This window comes from Cupressus sempervirens, chromosome 7 (genome assembly GCF_028749045.1).
Source record: "Cupressus sempervirens isolate cs-2001-9-10 chromosome 7, ASM2874904v1, whole genome shotgun sequence".
NCBI lineage: Eukaryota > Viridiplantae > Streptophyta > Pinopsida > Cupressales > Cupressaceae > Cupressus > Cupressus sempervirens.
In genome coordinates, this window is record NC_143124.1 from 541,263,701 (window position 1) to 541,283,512 (window position 19,812).

A 19,812-nucleotide genomic window follows, 5' to 3' on the forward strand; every position below is an offset into this window, starting at 1 on the left:
TAATAAAATAGACTATGATGATGTTCATTGGGTTGAAGGTTTGAATTGTTAAGTGTTTCTTAGTTAAATAACAAAGGGTATAGACTAGAGTCCAATTAAGGAATGTGTAGGATCATGAGAAAATTTAAAAGATATGATTTCTATTTAATGAACAAACCAAAGGTAACATCACTACTATATTTGGACCTGAATTGCAATGACAAGATGTTGCAATTATGACGTCTACCCACCACACTAACGACAACACCACGAATTGGCTCCTGATGACCACCAAAATTTTGTTGTTGTAAATTGCAATGGCGAGGGTTTCCATCATAAGAGTGATAGATGACATTTTCATAACTTGGAAGAAGGAAGGGACAAGAGTTCATGTTCACGATGTCATAATTGTGACAATAGGATGTCACAATTATGACATCATAAGCTCCTGGCATGTTGTTGTAATTGCGATGTCAATGCAACAATTGTGTTGTGGAAGTGATGTTCATTCATGAGGACTAGTCATTGTAATTATGACACTGTTGCGACAATTGTGTTGTGCAAGTGATGACTAGCCATCAAAAGAGGCTATCACAATTGCGATGGCTAGTCAAATTATTTTTAAAAATGTTTCTTTTAACACCTAGGCCAACCTAATGAGCTATTCTTGGGCCCTTCTTGATCTCTTCATGTTCTCTCACCGTGTGTTTATATATATAAATATAGTCCCACATAAGAATGAACAACATATATTTTGAGCTCTCAAAAGTGGATGTAGGACACCATGATGTCTTTGGTAGTGCTAATGTTATTAGTACTTTTTCTCCAGCGGCAGAAGAAGTATGCCTGATGAATATAGCCAGGGAACTGGATGCACATCCATGAATATTTTGGAAATTCTTATTAAGAGATTTATCAAATTGCTGCAAAGGGATCAATGACTTGATTAAAAGTACACACTTCTCAACTCGTTCTTTTCTCTTACACAATAAAAAAAATTGGACTCCTACATCAATGAATTGAAGGAGCACCTCATTGGTCATGAGATCAACTCTGAACTCATCAAAACTTGTAGGCATCCACCAATTAATAGAGTGTTTAACAAGATGCTCATCATGATGGTCATTCCTTTATTGGTGGTACTCATCCTCCTATTGGTTGTCATTCCATCATTGGCGATACTCTAGTGATCACTCAAAAAACTCCATCAAATGCTAGGGTAAGGGATATCCATCAGAGATTGATTATTTATATTCATTGACCCCTATAGGTAGAATATTATTTGACAAAACTATCACAAATTTCTTGGACATAGGCTCCAACTTGTTTTCAAAGAAAGTTCACGAACATATTGGATTTTTTTTATTGAGGAGGAAAGCCTAATTGAGGAAGAGAATATGGATTATCATACTACAATGAATACAACTCGAAAAAGATTTAGCTCATTGAGTAAGAAAAATGTTCTCAGTACCAAGAATATTCTAATAGACTTAGCAAACCATAATTCAGCCATAGCTACTCCTCCAACTAGAATTTTCTTTAAAAAGATCATTACCAGCTCCACAAAGAAAAGACCAGATATGTTAAAAAAGAAAGCTTTGGCAACCCCCAAATTCAATTCTACATTTCTTGGAGGGAAGGATTTTGTAAAGGAAAATCTAAGTGATTTGTAAAATATATATGATTCATCAGTCAACAAGAAGGATTAAAAAACACCCAATGTAAGAGCTAGTAGTAGCTTTGAAAGCTAGATATCACCAAGGATAAGTCAAAAACCAAGCAACATATTATGTAATTTTTCACTTAACAGATTGCTATTTTTTTGAATTGTGAGAGTCTCGAGACCAATGTAGTAGTCTTTACCTATGGATATCTTTGATAATTCATAATTATGTGATAGATCTATTATCATAAGCTTGAATAATGAAGAATTGGAAGACCTAGCTCCAAGATCCAATTCATTGATCAATAGACAATAAAAATCTCCATGGTTTCAAGATTAATCAATTGAATGATTGATTTTGGTAAAGATTTCAGTCCTATACAACTTATCTATAACATCTTACAAGTCTAAGACACTCCAAAGTGTCTAGTAAAGATTGAAGCTTCTAGCAACCACAAATTTCCAGTGTGGTCAAGGAAGAAAGATCTCCAAGAGAGGCTGACAAATTTTAATATATTTTTTTAAAAACTGAAGCCTATTAACATATAATCTCATTGATATCTTAGATCCTTCTTGAGGTTTTCTAAATCTTTTCCATTTTCTTCTCTACTATCATGGTGTGCAAGGGTTTTCTATGTGAGTGCTTCAAAGGTTTTTCTCGCATCTCTTTTATTATTGCAATAGTATTTGTATATAATTAGGCACATACATCTTCTATTAAAAACTTAGATCCACAACAAACAATTTCAACTTCCTCAATGCTATTTTTTAAATTATGAATACATACAACCTTCACAATTGGAGATTTATGTGTGAGAGCATGTTGGGTGAAGGAAGAGACCATATAATTTATTTAAGTATATAAAAATTGTTCTGCTAGGGGAGATTCATGAAAGCCCTACAATTTTTTCACAAGACAATCAGGAATGACATTGCTATAGACTCTAACAAATACACTAGTTTTTTTGCAATGTTGCATACATTTGAAATCCTTGGATCATGACAAGCTAATACATGAACATATGAACTCCACTAGTTTTGAGCCCAACCTCTTCAAATGAATTGCCTTGTTAACATTTGTGTTAAATTTAGAAGCATAAGGAAATTCTTATAAAGTGTTTAATAGAAATCCCATCAAAATATAGTTTTGTAGAGTATGATCATGACTTTCTATGTCCAATCAAAGCTACAAAGATGAATCTTTTAAGCCTTTTGTGCAATGGAAAGAGAAAGTGCAGAGGTTTCCTACTTTTCACTTAAGAGCGTCATGAGAGGATGCACTGATCCATAGGTTAATGGATTTGGCATGGGCTAGCAACTCAATACCTACATTATTCAAGCAAGCTTATACTAGAATTATGTTCTCAACAGTGTGTTGGTTCATATGAATGCAAATTATAGCAGCATAGTAGATGGACACCAAATGTTTGAAAAAATGCCTTAGTGTAATTTGATTTCATGGAATGTCATTATTTTTATAGCACATGACATGAGTGTAATGGTGACACTCTTGAACATAGTGGTGAAATGCAATAATTGGGTATGAAGCCAAACCACTAAACATGTGATGCTGAATAAAAAAAGGAACAGGGAAAAAATTTCACATTATATGTATGCTAAATGTAGATGTGATGATTATAGGATGAGCTATGCATGGCCATAGCAAGGATGCATTGATGTTTTTTTTCACAAAATGTGCAAAACTCTTATTAGACATTATTCTATTATATATACAAACATTTTCCTAGCCTATGCACAATTGATAGCTCTACAATAGGGTAGGGAGATACATAAATCTATGATAAATTATAAAGCATTGCATTATAGTACTATTCTTCACTATTAGTCCAACCCAACCAAAAAATCTTAAGACATTTTATCACTAATACAAAAACTCAGATTTGACACTTGATGACTATTCGACAATATAAACATGGCATCTATTATTATTAAGAAATAATGTGCAAAAGAAAACAAATTAGGTCTAAAAAAGACAATATTCAGAATTTAGGATGATCATTCATTAATCCCAAAAAATTATGTCATTACAACCACCAAAAGAATCTAAAAAGATAGAAGGAAAGTAGTAAAAAACATAAAACTAATCTAAATAATATTTTTAATAAAAGAACATAGGAACAACTTTAAAATAGTTTCTAAGATAGAGATTTTGAAAATATTAAAACCAATTTATAGAATAGAGAATTTGAATAGAATATGCATACCTTTGTGTGTAAGTGTAATATGTGTATTTGAAGGGAAGGTGTGATCTTCTCAGATGTCTCTTGACCACTACTCTATCTCTGCTTGGACATGAATAAGCCTTCCTACACAAACCTCCAACCAACATAATCAATCAAGCAAACCCCAATCAGAAAGTAGAAATTATAAAAAATATAAATATTTTTTAAAAGACAACAATAATTTTAAAGAAAATGGGTATGCATCATTCAATCCCTACTCCTCCAAATGCATCTATCCTAATGTACCCATTGTTGGGTGATGCGACGTGCTCCCCTACCCACAGGTGGTTAATTATGTGGTGTTCCATGTTCACTAATAGTCATGGCTTTTGGTGCAACGGCAAATGGGCCCTACAATTGGTATCAGATCCTGGTTTTGGCCTGGTCATGGGTTCAAATCTCCCTGGTGCCTTCCTGACCCGCGTAAGCACCTGGTATGCGCGTTGAGGGGGAGATTGTTGGGTGATGCGACGCGCTCCCCTGCCCACAGGTGGTTAATTATGTGGTGTTCCATGTTCACTAATAGTCATGTCTTTTGGTGCAACGGCAAATGGGCCCCACAAGTGGTATCAGAGCTATGGTTTTATTATTGTAACCCTAGATTGAATCCATGGGAATGCATGAGAGGATAAAAGAAAGTGCAAGATATATGAACGATTTATTGCAGATCTGAGGGTTTTGGGTTTGCTGTTATGATGGGATGTTAAAAGATTTGGGCATGTGAAATTGTTGGACAAAAATATTTTTTCGGATGTTTCATTTAAATGAGGGTTTTGGGGGGTAGCTTGTAGAAATGACATCCTGGGTAAAAACAGACCTCACCATTGGATCCGGGTCGACATTTCCATAAATTTTGATATATAATATGCCCTAGTTTGGCCATGTTCAGAGGAAATGAAAGAGTTTTTTGGTTTCAGCCCATGATGGCCGTCAAATTTAATTCCGTCGGAATTTTCGTCACTGAAAAAATTAAAAATGAAAAATCGTACTGAAAATGGTAAAAAGACTGTCTTAGTAAAATAGCCATAACTTTCTCTCAGAATATCGGATTTTAGAGTTCTTATAGGTGTTGGAAAGCTAATTCAGAGCACTACAAGATGGTGTAGGTTTGGTTCTGAGATTTTGAGATTTTTTCAGGTTTTAAGAGCCCTAAAGTCAGATGTTGTTTATTTTGAGCACGGATTAGGACATAACTTGGGCATACGGAGTCGGATTTTGGACTTCGAGTAGTCAACGAAAAGCTCTTGGAGAGCTCTACACATTGGTTTAGATTTGGTGTAGGTTTGGCATGATTTATTTATTGATATATTGATCTAAACAGTTTATAGACATATTTTGACTATGGTAACATTACGAGTTTATGGCATTAGAGATTTAAGATTTGATGTCATTGTATACTCAGTTCATATTTCAGATTGGTCTCATGATGATATGGTTATCAGTGTTTGGTTTGGATATGCATGATGACTTGTTGGGTCTACAAGTTGTGCAGTTTTGTAAGCAGTCTATACTTACAGGTTGCATTTATAGCTTGGTTATGGGTTGTCTTTGCCCATTGATCTTTCATTATTGATGCATATTCAGATTGGTGGCTTGGATTTGGGTTGTCTATGCCCTAAGTCACATGATTTTATCTTCATGTAGAAGGGATGAGATGTTGTTACCAGGTACAGTCATGGCAGAGGATTGTGGTTGACTATGCTGACAGGTTGGACATATTGAGAGCCAGATGCTCGGTTCATGGATGTGATCATGGTGTCATGGATTTTTGGCATGACATGATTGGATATATAGGTACATCCTTGATGTTTATTAGCTTGGATTTTTTGATTCAGTTATGGTTGTATATCTTCTTGGTTGAGGATCATGGTTATTTGGTTTCTTTTGAGGAGCTCATGATGTGCACTTTGAGTTCTTTGATAGTTTGATGTCTTGGTTGATTCTCATGGTTAGAGGATGGATTTTCATCATTATGTCATGGATAGCTTGGATACATAGTTTAGTGGGAGCTTGTGACAGTGATGGGGTGACAGTGCAGGATTAGTTCCTGGTTTGGTTTATATCTTCTTGGTTTGGAGAGGATGGATTTTATGATGCCATAGGTGACTTGGTACCACGGTTGAGTGGGAGTTGTTGGCATTGATATATTTATTGAGTGTTTGCAGATGTTAGAGGTTTGTCTTAGATCCTGTTGCTGCAGAAGCATCTTTGACATTTGCATGGTGCACTTGTTTTCTTCATGGTGTGTGGAGATGGTTCTTCCTGGTATGTGGAGATGGTTTTCTTCATGGTGTGTGGAGATGGTTGCATCTTGAGGACTCACAGGGTTCTTGGCAAAGGTGTGGTTTATGCTTTTATTTGGCATGTTATCCTTGGTATGAGGATGGTTTTATTATTATGTCATGGTATACTCTTGATACGCGTTTAGGGTTGTGACATGTTATGATAAATTCATATGGAGCATGTTATCTCTTTGGTTGAGATGGTAAGATCATGTTGTCATGTTTATGTTCCTAAGGCCATGGTTAGAACTTTGACATTGATCTTAGTTTAGTTTCTTGGTATTGAGTACACTGATCATAAGCTGGATACTTCATGATATTGCTATGTTGCATTTGGAGTTGGCATGGATTGATTGGTTATAGGTGCTCATGGATACTTAGAGATGGTGGTGACGCTGATTTTTCTTAGATTAGAGAAGTATTTTTTGGGACAGTTGATGGTTTCAGCAGGAAGTCCGAGGGGCAGTCACCTGATATGGACTTGAGAGGAGATTGTTCTTAGATGAGTCTTGGTTGGAGACTTGGGTATCTTGATGAGCATTCTCATTCCCCACTCTTGGTCTACTTGGCGGTTTGCTACTTGAGAGGTATAGCCCATTGTTTCTCTCAGTTGCATTATATTTATGCTTGTCTTTCATGGATATGGATCTTGAGCTATGGTACATGAGTTAGTTCTGGAGGGTTCATTTGAGAGATGGTTTAGCATTGGTTATCTCCATGTGCATATGTTGTTATGCTGGTTGAGTTTGGGAGATGGTTTTATATTGGGCGTTTTCCTTGGTTTAGGAATGGTTTATTGAGTTTGATCTTCTTGTGAGAGGCTTACATCCATGATTAGTTATATGGTATGGTTTGGGTGTTGTTGAGGCTTCTTGTTGGGGTTTTATGGAGGAGATCATTCTTGCATAGTTTACATCTAGAGGTGTGTGTAGAAGGACATGATACATGTTATGATTTGCATGGTTTCTCTGGTCTTGGTTATCTTCCTGGATGTTTAGTTTTGCTTACATTGGATTTGAGATTGGTTAGAGATTGTGATCACTGGTTTGTGTTCATCTATGTCATGTGAGAGATGACATGGTTATTCCTTTACCTCTTTCCTATGTTGGTTGTGGTGAACTTGGGAGAGCGTTGGAGACTTGTTATGAGAGTTTTTTTTTTTTTTGCAGGATATTGGTTTATGTATTGTGGATGTCCTTGATACTACATGGATTCACTTCTTTGAGATGTTGTGAGTGGATTGGTTATAGATTTGACATTATCTTTTGCAGTGGGAGCTTCTTGGTATATATGTGGCAAGTATTGCTCTTGAGGCTTGTGATTGCAGGTTGCAGATTGGATATGTCAGTGATATAAGATTCACTTTTTATACCTTTTGGAGGTATGGATAGTTGGATGGGTTTGGCACTTGTTGTGGGTGCTATTTCCGCTATGGATATTTTGACAACTACAGATACATGTGATTACCTTTGGATCAAGTTTTTGTGCTTGGAATTTTAGTTGGTACAAGATTTTATGATCTTCTAATGCGACAGGTTGGGTGGTTTTCTCTTTGGATGGCTTCTATGTATGTCCAGTGGGAGTGGCATAATAGGAGGTGAGATCATTCATGTTCGAGATGCTGGATACTTTGATTTTGTTGCTGGTAAACTTGGCAATAAAGAATATAACCGTTTCCACATAACCCATAATAAATTTGAAATAAACACGGAATTAAAATCCACATGCAAGAGAATAGACAACATACCCACAAAATTGTGACACAAGATATACCCTGGGAAACCCTCATTGAGGGAAAAAAAACCCAGCCTCCAAAAGCATCCATACATCATGTATTATTCAGCAAAAATACCATTGCCATACAACCATGGAAGCCTTCATGGCCATAGCCACAACTGAGCAAACTATGTGAACAAGCATGAATCCACACATCCCATGCCATATTTTCAACCTTCACAAATGCTCCCTTGGCTAACCTGTCAAGCCTTGTCCCGCTCGACTCTTGCCTTTTGTCTTCTCCTTGTCACTCTCTCACTCTACAACAACTACCCTTGTGGCTGCTTATATAGTAGCAAGTCCCACAAAACCACCAAGTGGTATTACATAAACCATGTGCTAAAACCATGCGCTACCTAACCCACTGACCCCACATTTAATATTGGGCATTTAATTCTCTTTTCCCAATATTAAATAATTACATGAAATATTATCACAATGTTACAATACAACTCATCAAGAATATTCCATGAGAATCTTTACATGTTGCACGTCCATCTAGGTACAACATTACATAACAAAATAAAATATAACAATATTATGCAATGTGTGCAACACCCATTATCTCAACACCCATTGTGTAGTGGAGCCTACTACAGCCAAACAAGAGTCTCCAATTGCCATTGTAGAGCTTTTGTAGTACTTTCACAGCATGAACTTTTTCGCAATTTATTCAATCTCCTCTATTGAAATACCTCCTACCAATCAAAGTTGATGCATTTTCTCTAAATTTTGACTTCTTCAATCAAATTTTCTAGCTTGACCTCCAAGGGCAACACAAATTGGTAATAAACAAAGTAAATAAGAGACTAGTCAACATATGAAAGCCACAATGAACAAAAATGTGAAGAAATGACATAGAGAAATAAGTCACAATATAGGAGCCACATAAGTAACAAAGAAATAAATTGTGTGTGTGTGTGTGTGTGTGTGTGTGTGTGTGTGTGTGTGTGTGTGTGTGTGTGTGTGAAGTTACAAAGACAAACAAAATCTAGTTATGTGATTTCATAGTCCAAGCTGCAATTTTTATTAGATAACTACCATATGAATCTTATGGAATTTTATACTATGCCAAGTAATCATTATTTGGATATCATTGACAGACAAAATAACCCAAGAAAAAATATATCTTCTCTGTGTAAAAAATTGTAAAATAAAATTCTCTTAGTTTGGGGAGATGGAGTATATTATGTTGTTAAGTGAAATAGAGAAATGTACATGTCATTAAATGAAGAGGAATGACTAGTGTACTTGATAAAAATTGAACCCAAGGACAAGAGTTCAACCCTAGGACAAGAGTTCAACAATGTTTTTTTATAAAAATAGTGGACACCTTGAAATTAGCAAGACCTAAAACAATAAGAATTGTGATCAAGCAGCCACCACTTGTAGGTGAGTTGGTTTGTGCCTTGAGGTTTACTTCCTTGAGGTTATAGGTTTGACTCCCCTTCATAGTGGAGAATGGCTTTGGGCCAGTTTCCCTTATGAGACTTGTGTGCCACATACTTGCTCCACTGGCTTGGGGTATAGGTGTGGACTTAGCCTCAAACGTTTTAGCTGCCACTTGTAGGTGAGTTGGTTTGTTCCTTGAGGTTTACTTCCTTGAGGTCATAGGTTCAACTCCCCTTATTAGTGGAGAACAGATTTGGGCCAGTTTCCCTTATGAGACTTGTGTGCCATGTACCTACTCCACTAGCCTAGGGTATAGGCATGGACTTTGCCTCAAAAGTTTAGCCACCACTTGTAGGTGGGTTTGTGCCTTGAGGTTTACTTCCTTGAGGTTACAGGTTCAACTCTCCTTCATAGTAGAGAATGGCTTTGGGCTAGTTTCCCTTATGGGACTTGTGTGCCACATAGCTACTCCACTAGCCTAGGGTATAGGTGTGGACTTTGCCTCAAAAATTTTTAGTTGTCACTTATAGGTGAGTTGGTTTGTGCCTTGAGGTTTACTTCTTTGAGGTCACAGGTTTAACTCCCCTTCATAGTAGAGAATGGCTTTGGGCCAATTTCCCTTATGGGACTTGTGTGCCACATACCTACTCCACTAGCCTAAGGTATAGGTGTGGATTTTTTCTCAAAAGTTTTAGTTGCCACTTGTAGGTGAGTTGGTTTGTACCTTGAGGTTTACTTCCTTAAAGTCATAGGTTTGACTCCCCTTCATAGTGGAGAATGACTTTGCACTAGTTTCCCTTATGGGACTTGTGTGCCATGTACCTACTCCACTAGCCTAGGGATAGGTGTGGACTTTGCCTAAAAATTTAGAGCTACCACTTCTAGGTGAGTTGGTTTGTGCCTTGAGATTTATTTCCTTGAAGTCATAGGTTTGATTCCCCTTCGTAGTGGAGAATGGCTTTGGAATAGTTTCCCTCACGAGACTTGTGCCACATACCTGCTCTATTGGCCTGGGGTATAGGTGTGGACTTTTCCTCTATAAGACTTGTGTGCCATGTACCTGCTCCACTGGCCCAAGGTATAGGTGTGGAATTTGCCTCAAAATTTTAGCTACTACTTGTAGGTTAGTTGTTTTGTGCCTCCAAGTTTACTTCCTTGAGGTCACAAGTTTGACTCCCCTTTATAGTAGAGAATGGCTTTGTACCAGTTTCCCTTACAAGACGTGTGTGTCACATACCTACTCTACTGGCTAGAGGTATAGGTGTGGACTTTGATTCAAAAGTTCAACAAAAATGTGTGATAACAATTAGGCCTAGTATAGTAGTAGTATGGAGGAAGCGAAACCATATGTAGGTGCCTCTGCTCAATGGCTAGGATATCAGACTAAGAAATCATAGTGTCAAATGCTAGAAGAAAAATTTCACCAATATGGTCATGAAAAGGGGACATTAGATAATCATTGGCATTTTTAGGGTTTTAGATAGGGTTCTAGTCATCACATACAGACATAGAGGAAAAAAAATTGAGTAGATCGATCAGGATAAGGGTATGTAGAAGATGTTTACACCCACTTTAGAGCAATCTAACATCACCTGTATTTTTTCTTCCACGCCAATGGTACAACAGACTCAGCAAAAGGATATTACCCATATTTTTTCTTCCATGCCAGTAGTCTAGTCAACTAGATCTATCCTACGTGGTTTCTCTTTTCAGAAATGTTCTTTTGTATCAAGAAACTTGAAAGAGGGTGGACCAAAGCATATAGATTGTAAATCAATCTTTAAGGGTGAAGCAATAGTTCAACCAACAAAACCCTTTTTCCTTAATCCATAATTTCATGATCATCACTTGAGATCAAAGCCTCAAGTTGAAGTCAGTAAGTAATTTGTAGGCATCAAGCCCTAGAACAAGGCATCAAGATTTGAAAAAGGAAAATCATCTAAACAAACCCCTAATCATTTTGTGTATTGCCCACAAATTCAAAAAAAAATTGGTCAGGAAAAAATGCTCTCTCAAAATTTGGTTTGTGATTTGAATGTGGCAATTAAAAGGAAGCCTCAACTTAAAGGAAAAAGGAAACTTAGGGCATAAGGAAACACCCTTCATGGGCCTATCCATAAGCAACCCATTTTTGATATTTGTGAGGAGGCACCTCCTGGTTTGTCGATACAAGCTCAAGGTAATTTTTTGCCTACTCATAATAAGGAGGGTAATGGTGGGCCAAAGATTCTAGTTGTTTTAGACTTGCAAGAGCCCCCTTCATTCCAAAATAGATATGGCACAAGAAAGAATAGGGTAATGCAGATCATTTGCAAAATCATAGGCATGGACCAAACCAATTGCAAGTTAGTTTTCCATGCCATATGTTGCAGGATTTGATTGGCATACTTTTTCAATCGACTCTTATAGGTAAGTTCTTTTCATCTTCTTTGTCATTTTTGGACATTAAGGATTTGGGTATTTTCGACTTGGCCTGGGTTAAAGGATATTTTGTTCACTGATCAAGAATCCAAGTTTGTTATTGCCTTGTTTGTGACTAAGGAAGAAAGAAATGTTGTCCACAAATAGAAAGGTTGGTTCTGTCAAGAGTTTGGTTTGCACACTATGATTTGGGTTCCTAATTTTAATCCTTGTGATTCATATATTCAATTTTTTTCATATTGGATCTCTTTTCCTCTTTTGTTGCTTGAGTATCACGACCCAGAGATAATTGAAATTTTAGCTAACAAGCTAGGAATTTTCTTAAACCATGACCTTATTCCCTTTGAGTGCCCACAATTGGAAGTTATAGTTTGTTTTTTGATTGATAAGTGTGAACCTTTCCCCACTTCAATATCTATCACATCTCAATGGTGTGAATGGTGTCGGCCAGTCAAGATACAAGATGCAGACATAGTTAAAAAGTTTCAACATAGACTTGGTCATTTCAATATCCATTGCCAAACAAGTGATCTTGATGATATGGTAATCTTCTCAAATCATTGCTCTAATCCAATGAGATGCTCTCAGAAACTCAAAGCATATGAATAGTTAGCTCAACCTATCTCTATGCAAACGAGCAAGAAAGAGTCTTTTGCAATAGCTAGTAAAATGAAAATGTCAATATTTGTGCATATTCTTAGATGGATTATGGAATTTCTTTAGTAGGTGTATGTTCACCCAAAACTATTTCTAATAGCTTCACTTGATTCTCATACACTTTCAGCTACATGCTCAATTCAATTTGTCATTTTCCATAATAGGAGATTTTCACTACCTATATCCCCCATTCGGCTTTTGACTTTTCATCTAGCATCTGTAGAATTGAAGTCCTGCCAAGTAGGAGATCACATTATCTCAGAGATAGCCACTTCTATCATCTTTGGAATTGCAATAGAAGAACACATTATAAATGATGAGTATAATTTTCCTATGATTGATAATCTACTTAGAGAATTTTAGTATTGGAATAGTCTAGTTCAAGTTCAACCTCTTATTGACAAAATATCTACTGAGGAGGGTGATGATTCAATTGTGAATGTACAAAAAGAAACTATACACATGAATACCACTCAATGGACATGAAAAAATAATTTAGAGGTGTATGAAGTTTATCTTTGGAGGATTCCTCGGGGTTGGAAAACTGTGTTTACCAACAAGTGCAAAAATTAGCTGATTACTTGCTTCCTCAATCTCCCTACTATCAAAATGAGAATTCATAGATATCAAAGGATTTTGAATCCATTAATGAATTCTGAGGTATTAATAAGTAGTAGTCACTATCAATAATGCAAAACCTATTACAAGCTATTCATATCCCAAAATGCCAAAGTCTAGAGGTAGACCAAAGGGCTTTATGACTAGGACATAAATAGCAACTGGAATACAAATCACTTTGGATGATAGATTTGTTGTTACCAAAAGATTGACAAGGAGAACAAGGTCCACAGTGAAACTAAATTCATGGAATGTTATAGGCATTAATGCTTCTAACAAGAGACATAGAATCAAACAAGTTCATTCTACGCAGGTAGACATAGTCATACTGCAAGAGACCAAGTTATCTCAGGATATATTTGAAAAAATCATTGATAAATGAAATAAGTGGAAGTCTCTTTATTTTTTAGGAATTGGAGCTTCTAGTGATCTTGCAATTCTATGGAACTCCATAACAATTAATGGACAAATCATTCATCAAGACAACAATTGGCAGATGTTGAAAAACATTACCTTTATTTTGATTAATGTTTATGGCCCATCTGCATCATAGGACAAATCTTGTCTATGGGAAGTATTGCACACTTCGTCTAGACTCAAGATTATCAAAATTTTATTCTTGGAGGTGACTTCAATGCACTGTTGTCTTAGGAGGAGAAAACTTATCTTAGGAGGAGAAAACTTGGGGCATTGTTCATCCTCTTAAAACTCTACAAGATTTTTATTTTTTTTGTAGATAATACATTGCATTTTCTTTAGATGATACCATATTTGGTATGGACTCTAGGATCTCATTAACTTGTGAATCACTAGGAGAAGGTGATATATTAGGTGCAGGGAGATTCTTAAAGAATTTTACCCCTTCATTCCAAATGAGGTTTTCATTTGTGATAAGATTTCCTGTACTAGCATCTTTGATTTGGAAAATCATTTTAGAGACTCTCTTTTGTTTGGTTGATGCATGAAAATATTTTGTATTTCTATCACCTTCTTGGAGCCATAACTCTCTTGACTTTTAGTCTCCAATAAGTTTCCTCCCTACTGCACAGTTCTTCCTATTCTTGCTAAATATTTTTCTGCTTTACATAAGTATCTTCATTCATACCATTCTAGATGATACAATTATAAACTTCTTCTAACTATTGTTGACTTCTATTTTTTGTGTAAAGCCATTCTTGAACACTTGTTGATTCCATTGTCTGATTTGCGTTTTAACAAATTTTAGTTTCATAGAAAATTGATGCATCCTGAATCCTTCAACATATGGTTCCCCATTCAACCATTTCTGAACATGACGCAAGAACTATGGGTGATGAAGCTACATTCTTTCAAACTTGAAAGAAGAATGGAAATGATTATCAATGCCTTTATCTTTTTGTGTGAGAGTTAATGATATTGGAAAGTGGTCCAAACCTAGCAATGAAAGAATATTTGATGAAATATCCACACTCATCAACTTCTAGTCTTGTGATAAAAGGAACCTATCTAGACGAGCAGCAATATGTACAAACCTAGATCTTTTATTTGTCCAAGTGAAAGATCCATTTGTCAGATGGATATCCATGAGATTATTAATGGCACCTTTCACCATCCAAAAAGTTTGTAAGGTGGTTTTTTCCTTTCCTCTAGATAAAGCTCTTGGGCCAGATGGATTTTTTGCTCTATTTTATCAAAGCTGCTAGGATATCATTAGTTGGGATTTACTAGGTGTTGTGGAGTCTAGGAAGAGAAAGAGTATGCTTAAGTATTTCAATACGAAAAATATCTCAATAATCCCAAAGATTAAGGATCCACAAACATCTGTGACTTTAGGCCAATTTCTTTATGTAATTTGACTTAGAAGATCATAACTAAGGCTATTTACTTAAGATTGCAACATCTTATCCCACTCATCATTTTGCCAAAGCAAGGTGGATTTGTCCCAGGAAGAGAAACTATGGGAGGAGCATAAGTGGTACATGAGGTTCTTCATTCTATAAACTCAAATCAGTCATCAAAATTTGTAATCAAATTAGATATGATGAAAGCATATGATAGAGTTTGTTAGAAGTTTTTGTTTCAAGTGTTAAACGAAATGGGTTTTTTCTAAAGGATGGTGTAAATGGATTAAGACATGTATTTTGGGTGCTTGTTTTCAGTCCTAGTAAATTTAAAGCTAGCGAGTTTTTTTCCATCAACCTAAGGAATCAGGTAGGGCAATCCAGTATCTCTAGTTCTATTCATCGTCATGGCTGAAGCATTCAACAAGACCATTAAACATCAACATGAGATAAGTAAGTGGCATGGTGCAAATATTTTGGGTACATATATATTTATCACTCTTTCCTTATTTTTGGATAATGCATTGTTATTTGGTTTGTCAAAAGTTTAGGAGGCTCAACAAATAAAACATGTACTTAAACTTTATTTAGAAGTGTTAGGGCAAGCCATCAATGTGCAAAAGTCAAAAATCTATTTTTTTAACACTAACAAAGTGATATTTGACAAAATAACTTAGATTTTAGGCTTCATAGTGGATTTCTTACCATCCATATACTTGGGAATTCCTTTTTTATGGGGTCAAATAAATCTTGTTATTGGTCTTCAGTCCTTCAATGTATTAAAAACAGAATAGTTGCTTGGAAAGCGAGATGGTTATCACTGGAAGGTAGAATTTTGCTAATTAATTTAGTATTGGTAGCAATTCCAAATTATTTTATTGTAGTCCTAAAAGCCCCTTCTAAAATATTACTTCAAATTCAAAACATGATTAAGGGTTTCCTCTGGACAGGTAATATGAATGATTCATGAAAAATACTACTTATTTTCCTTCAAGATATGACACATATTTCAGTACTTGGAGGGGTAGGAGTGCATGATTTAACTAAAAGAAATGAGGCATTTGGTGGAAAATTAGTTTGGAAAATATACAGTAAGCCTCATTCCACATGGTGTAAGATTATGCAACAAATATATTTGGACAATAATGATTCTACAAGAGTTATTTCTATCTTGAATCCTCCAAAAGGCTCTATTATTTAGGATTTCATGATGGCTTCACAAGATATTATAGTAAAATATATTACTTGGGAAGTGAATAATGGTAATAGGGTTAGTTTTTGGAGAGACACTTGGAATGGTCAACCTCCTTTATCAAACAACATGATATCTTAGAATATCATCAAGGTTTTAGAAAATCATTGGGGTATACAACTCAATCAATATGTAGCTAACGTATGTGAAAATTTAGGAAAAGTGAATTGGAAAAGCCCAGATGAGTTACCTTTGAAATCTTAGGAAATTACTCAATTCAAAGAAATTTTGGCTTCTAAACAAGTCTTCATATCTAGATCTAAAGATAAGATTATTTGGGCTCCAGCTAAGGATGGCCACTATTTAGTGAAAGAGGGTTATAAAATCTTGTAGCAAAATGAAATAGAGAAAGTTGCTAGTAGAGCATTTTCATTCTATTGGAATCATGTTGTGCTTCCAAAGGTAGGTTGGTTCACATGGCTTGCATTAAAGCATAAGATCTAACTAGTGATAGATTGAGTAGATTGCACATTGCCCTAGCATTTAACTGTATTTTTTGTAATGAGTGTGAAGAATCAGTACATCACCTTCTTATTACATGTCCATTTTCTAGCCAATGTTGAAGTTACGTAATGAATAAGTTAAACTATAGTACTCCACTCCAAAATAATTTATTGGACTTGTTTGTAATCTTGGCCAATCCTTTACCCAAATTCATTGTTTGCAAATCTTTGGAAGTGTATACCAAAATCATTTGTGTGGGCTATTTGGTGGGAATGAAATAAATGCATTTTCAAAAATTGGGTATCTACAATAGAAAAAGTTCAAGAGAGAATTGAGAGAGCAATATCATAAGTGACTAACATAAGTCTGAGAAATTGTATATTTAGTCCTATTGTTACTTCATGGGACTCTAAAGTGATTCAAAATTGGAGGCAGTTAATCATTCCCAATGGTTGGAAAATTAATAACATATCATCATCTTCTATATCTTGAATGAAGATTTATTGGAGATCCTCATCTGAGGGATTTTGGAAATTGAATTTCGATGGGGCATCTAGAGGAAACCCAAAAAAAATTGGTTTGGGGTTTGTATCAGAGACTCTCAAGGAATAGTAGTGGCTATCTCAACTTCCCCTTTACCTACCGGTACATGTAACATGGCAGAAGTTCAAGCTCTACTCACTGGCCTCATTCTAGCTAAGCAAGGTAATTATCAAATTTTGCATATTGAAGGACATTCATCAGTAGTTATAGATGCTTGTATACATAGAAAAGTATACCCATGGAAATTAAAGTATATCTTCAATCAAGTCTGGAGGCTTCTAGATGAATGCCAAGATGTTTGTATCTCACATGCATTTCAGGAAGGTAACCAAGTAGTTGATTATCTCTCAAATTTGGGTTGTGATGGGTTGTTATTTTCATCACTACACCTATTCTCTATGATTGAAAAATGTGATGCTCTTAAATGATCAATAAAAGTTGACATGATAGCTTGCTTGCATCTGCATCATTACTCTGAGCATGATCTGGTATAGTTAGTATATGCTGAATTTATTAATAAAGAGGAGTATTGTCTATGTTTCATATGAAATATTTGGGCAATTATGCTTATGTCTAGAAGTATAGGTTGTAGACCTTCCAAAGGACACATCTCATGCGATTTTCACATGGCTTTTCTGGTACGAAACTAAATGCATATTGTCACCATAAATAAATTTTATATAGATAGAGATTTTTTCATATCTACTAATAAGTGCTTTCATCATCGCATACTTCTGTAGATTATTTATCTAGCTCTAGTTTGCACTTTCCTCATTTGATATGAAAATGTCAAAAGCGATTGATGTCTTTGCTTCCTACAAAATGTATCACAAATAGCACCATGTGGACGATGTTGTGCTTGGTTTGATGTTTCTTGTCCATTCCCCTACATTTTGGTAAGCCATTAGTCAAGTTCTTGGAGAAGAATTTATGGTTTCTTTGGCATCACATTTCTTATATCCTTCTAATATGGTTTCCATATTCCTCTCCAATGTTATCGATTAAATGCAATGTCCTCTACTTCTTTAGTTGCTGGCTCACAAGCCCATAAAAAGGAAATTGATAAGTGCAGCTCTTCCCAAATGAAAGGTTCACTGCAGGCCACCTCCTGTGCTTTAGGCTTTCAGCTAGTAGAGAGAGTAGAGAAAGTTGGATATGCTCTCTTGTATTTGCAAAGGTTTTCTAATTTGCTTCACAGTTAGGGTCCAAGTATGGGGACTTCAAATTTTTTAGACTTATGAAAGGAATGCTTGGGATTCTCTATTTGTACCAGCAATATCATCCTCACATAACACAATAGAATTTTTGTTTGGATGGTCACCTAAATTATTAGAGATGGTGTGTTCTAGTTGGGATCCTAAGAGTGCTCATGGTAGGAACTAGGCTTCAAAAGAATGCATGACTGCATGCGTGCAAGGTGTCATAGATTGTGGATGTAACTAAGATAGGATGGACATGACTGATAAGGTATATAGGGGTGCCAGTGGTTGTGATGATATGGAGGAGTGAATAGAAAAATGTGTTTGGTTTTTTGTTTTTTGCTAGATAATCTGTAAATTTGAACATCAAATGTGATGGTAATCAGTTTTTGAAAATTAAAAGCATATTTATGGGAGGTAGTTGATACTCCTTAATGTATTTATGTACCATTTACAATAGTGTTCAAAAATATAAATTTGGAAACTATATTGATGTAATTAAAAGGGATGATCCTGGGTTTTCTTACTAATTCTTTCCTAGTTAACCTATTTGAAACAGATCTATATATAAATATTATAGTGGTTGGCCACTTTTGCCTACAAAAAAATGAATTTTGATCAAGCAATGAAAATTAAGGACAACATCAGATTAAGGAGGAAAATAATAGACTTTCAAATCAATAGTAACATAAAGTCATTCAAGTGATTAAATCAATCAATCACCTATCAAATCTTAAAGGACCAAAGTCATTTTAAAAATATGAAAAAAAAATCATAAAATCATAAAATGAAATAAAAAAGGAAAAAGGTAAAGACAAAATTTGAAATTAAATGAAATTTTTTAATAAATCAATAAAAGTCATTTATCCTCTCAAAAGTGAAAATCCTCCTTCTCGAAATTGAAAGAATTGAAAAATCCTCATTTATCCTTACAAACTAAGTCTATTGGACTTTTCCTCTTGGTGGCTAATGAGATATTTCCAGTTTCACCATTACCCTCTAGTGAAAAGTAAACTCCTGATCCTTACCCCAACCCCCTCCTAAAATCATATATATAGGAGGGAAAATCAAGAGCAAAGGAGACCTAAGTTTTATGCATTTGCACTATAGGCATATGTAGAGCTATCATTTAGCATTGTTATTATAGAGAATTAATGTCATTTTAGTGTCATTTTAGCACCATTCTAGTATTTATCTAGCATCATTTGGCATTGTTTTTAGTCTGATGCATGAACATATTCTAGTATTTTAGTGTTATTATCTTCATACAATCCACATTTTCATATAGATCTAGCATAGACTTTTGTAGATCTGCATTTATAGCATACTCCCATTTTAGAACTATCACTAAGATGCTAATCTAAGAGAAATTTTAGTAGTTATAGTTAGGGAAACATGAAATGTTCATGGAGTCTTTGTTTAATAGTGATTTCTTGGGTCTAGATGAGATCATTGTTATTTTGATTGCCTTCTTCTCTAAGGTCTCATGAATACATGATTCCAACATATACAAATTGGCGCCC

At 35.4% G+C, this 19,812-nt stretch overlaps 1 pseudogene; it reads left to right on the plus strand.

Moving 5' to 3' along the window:
• The first annotated feature begins 17,203 nt into the window (after nucleotides 1-17,203).
• Nucleotides 17,204-19,812, plus strand: part of LOC149547906 (E3 ubiquitin-protein ligase SDIR1 pseudogene) — a 48,966-nt pseudogene continuing 46,357 nt past the window's right edge.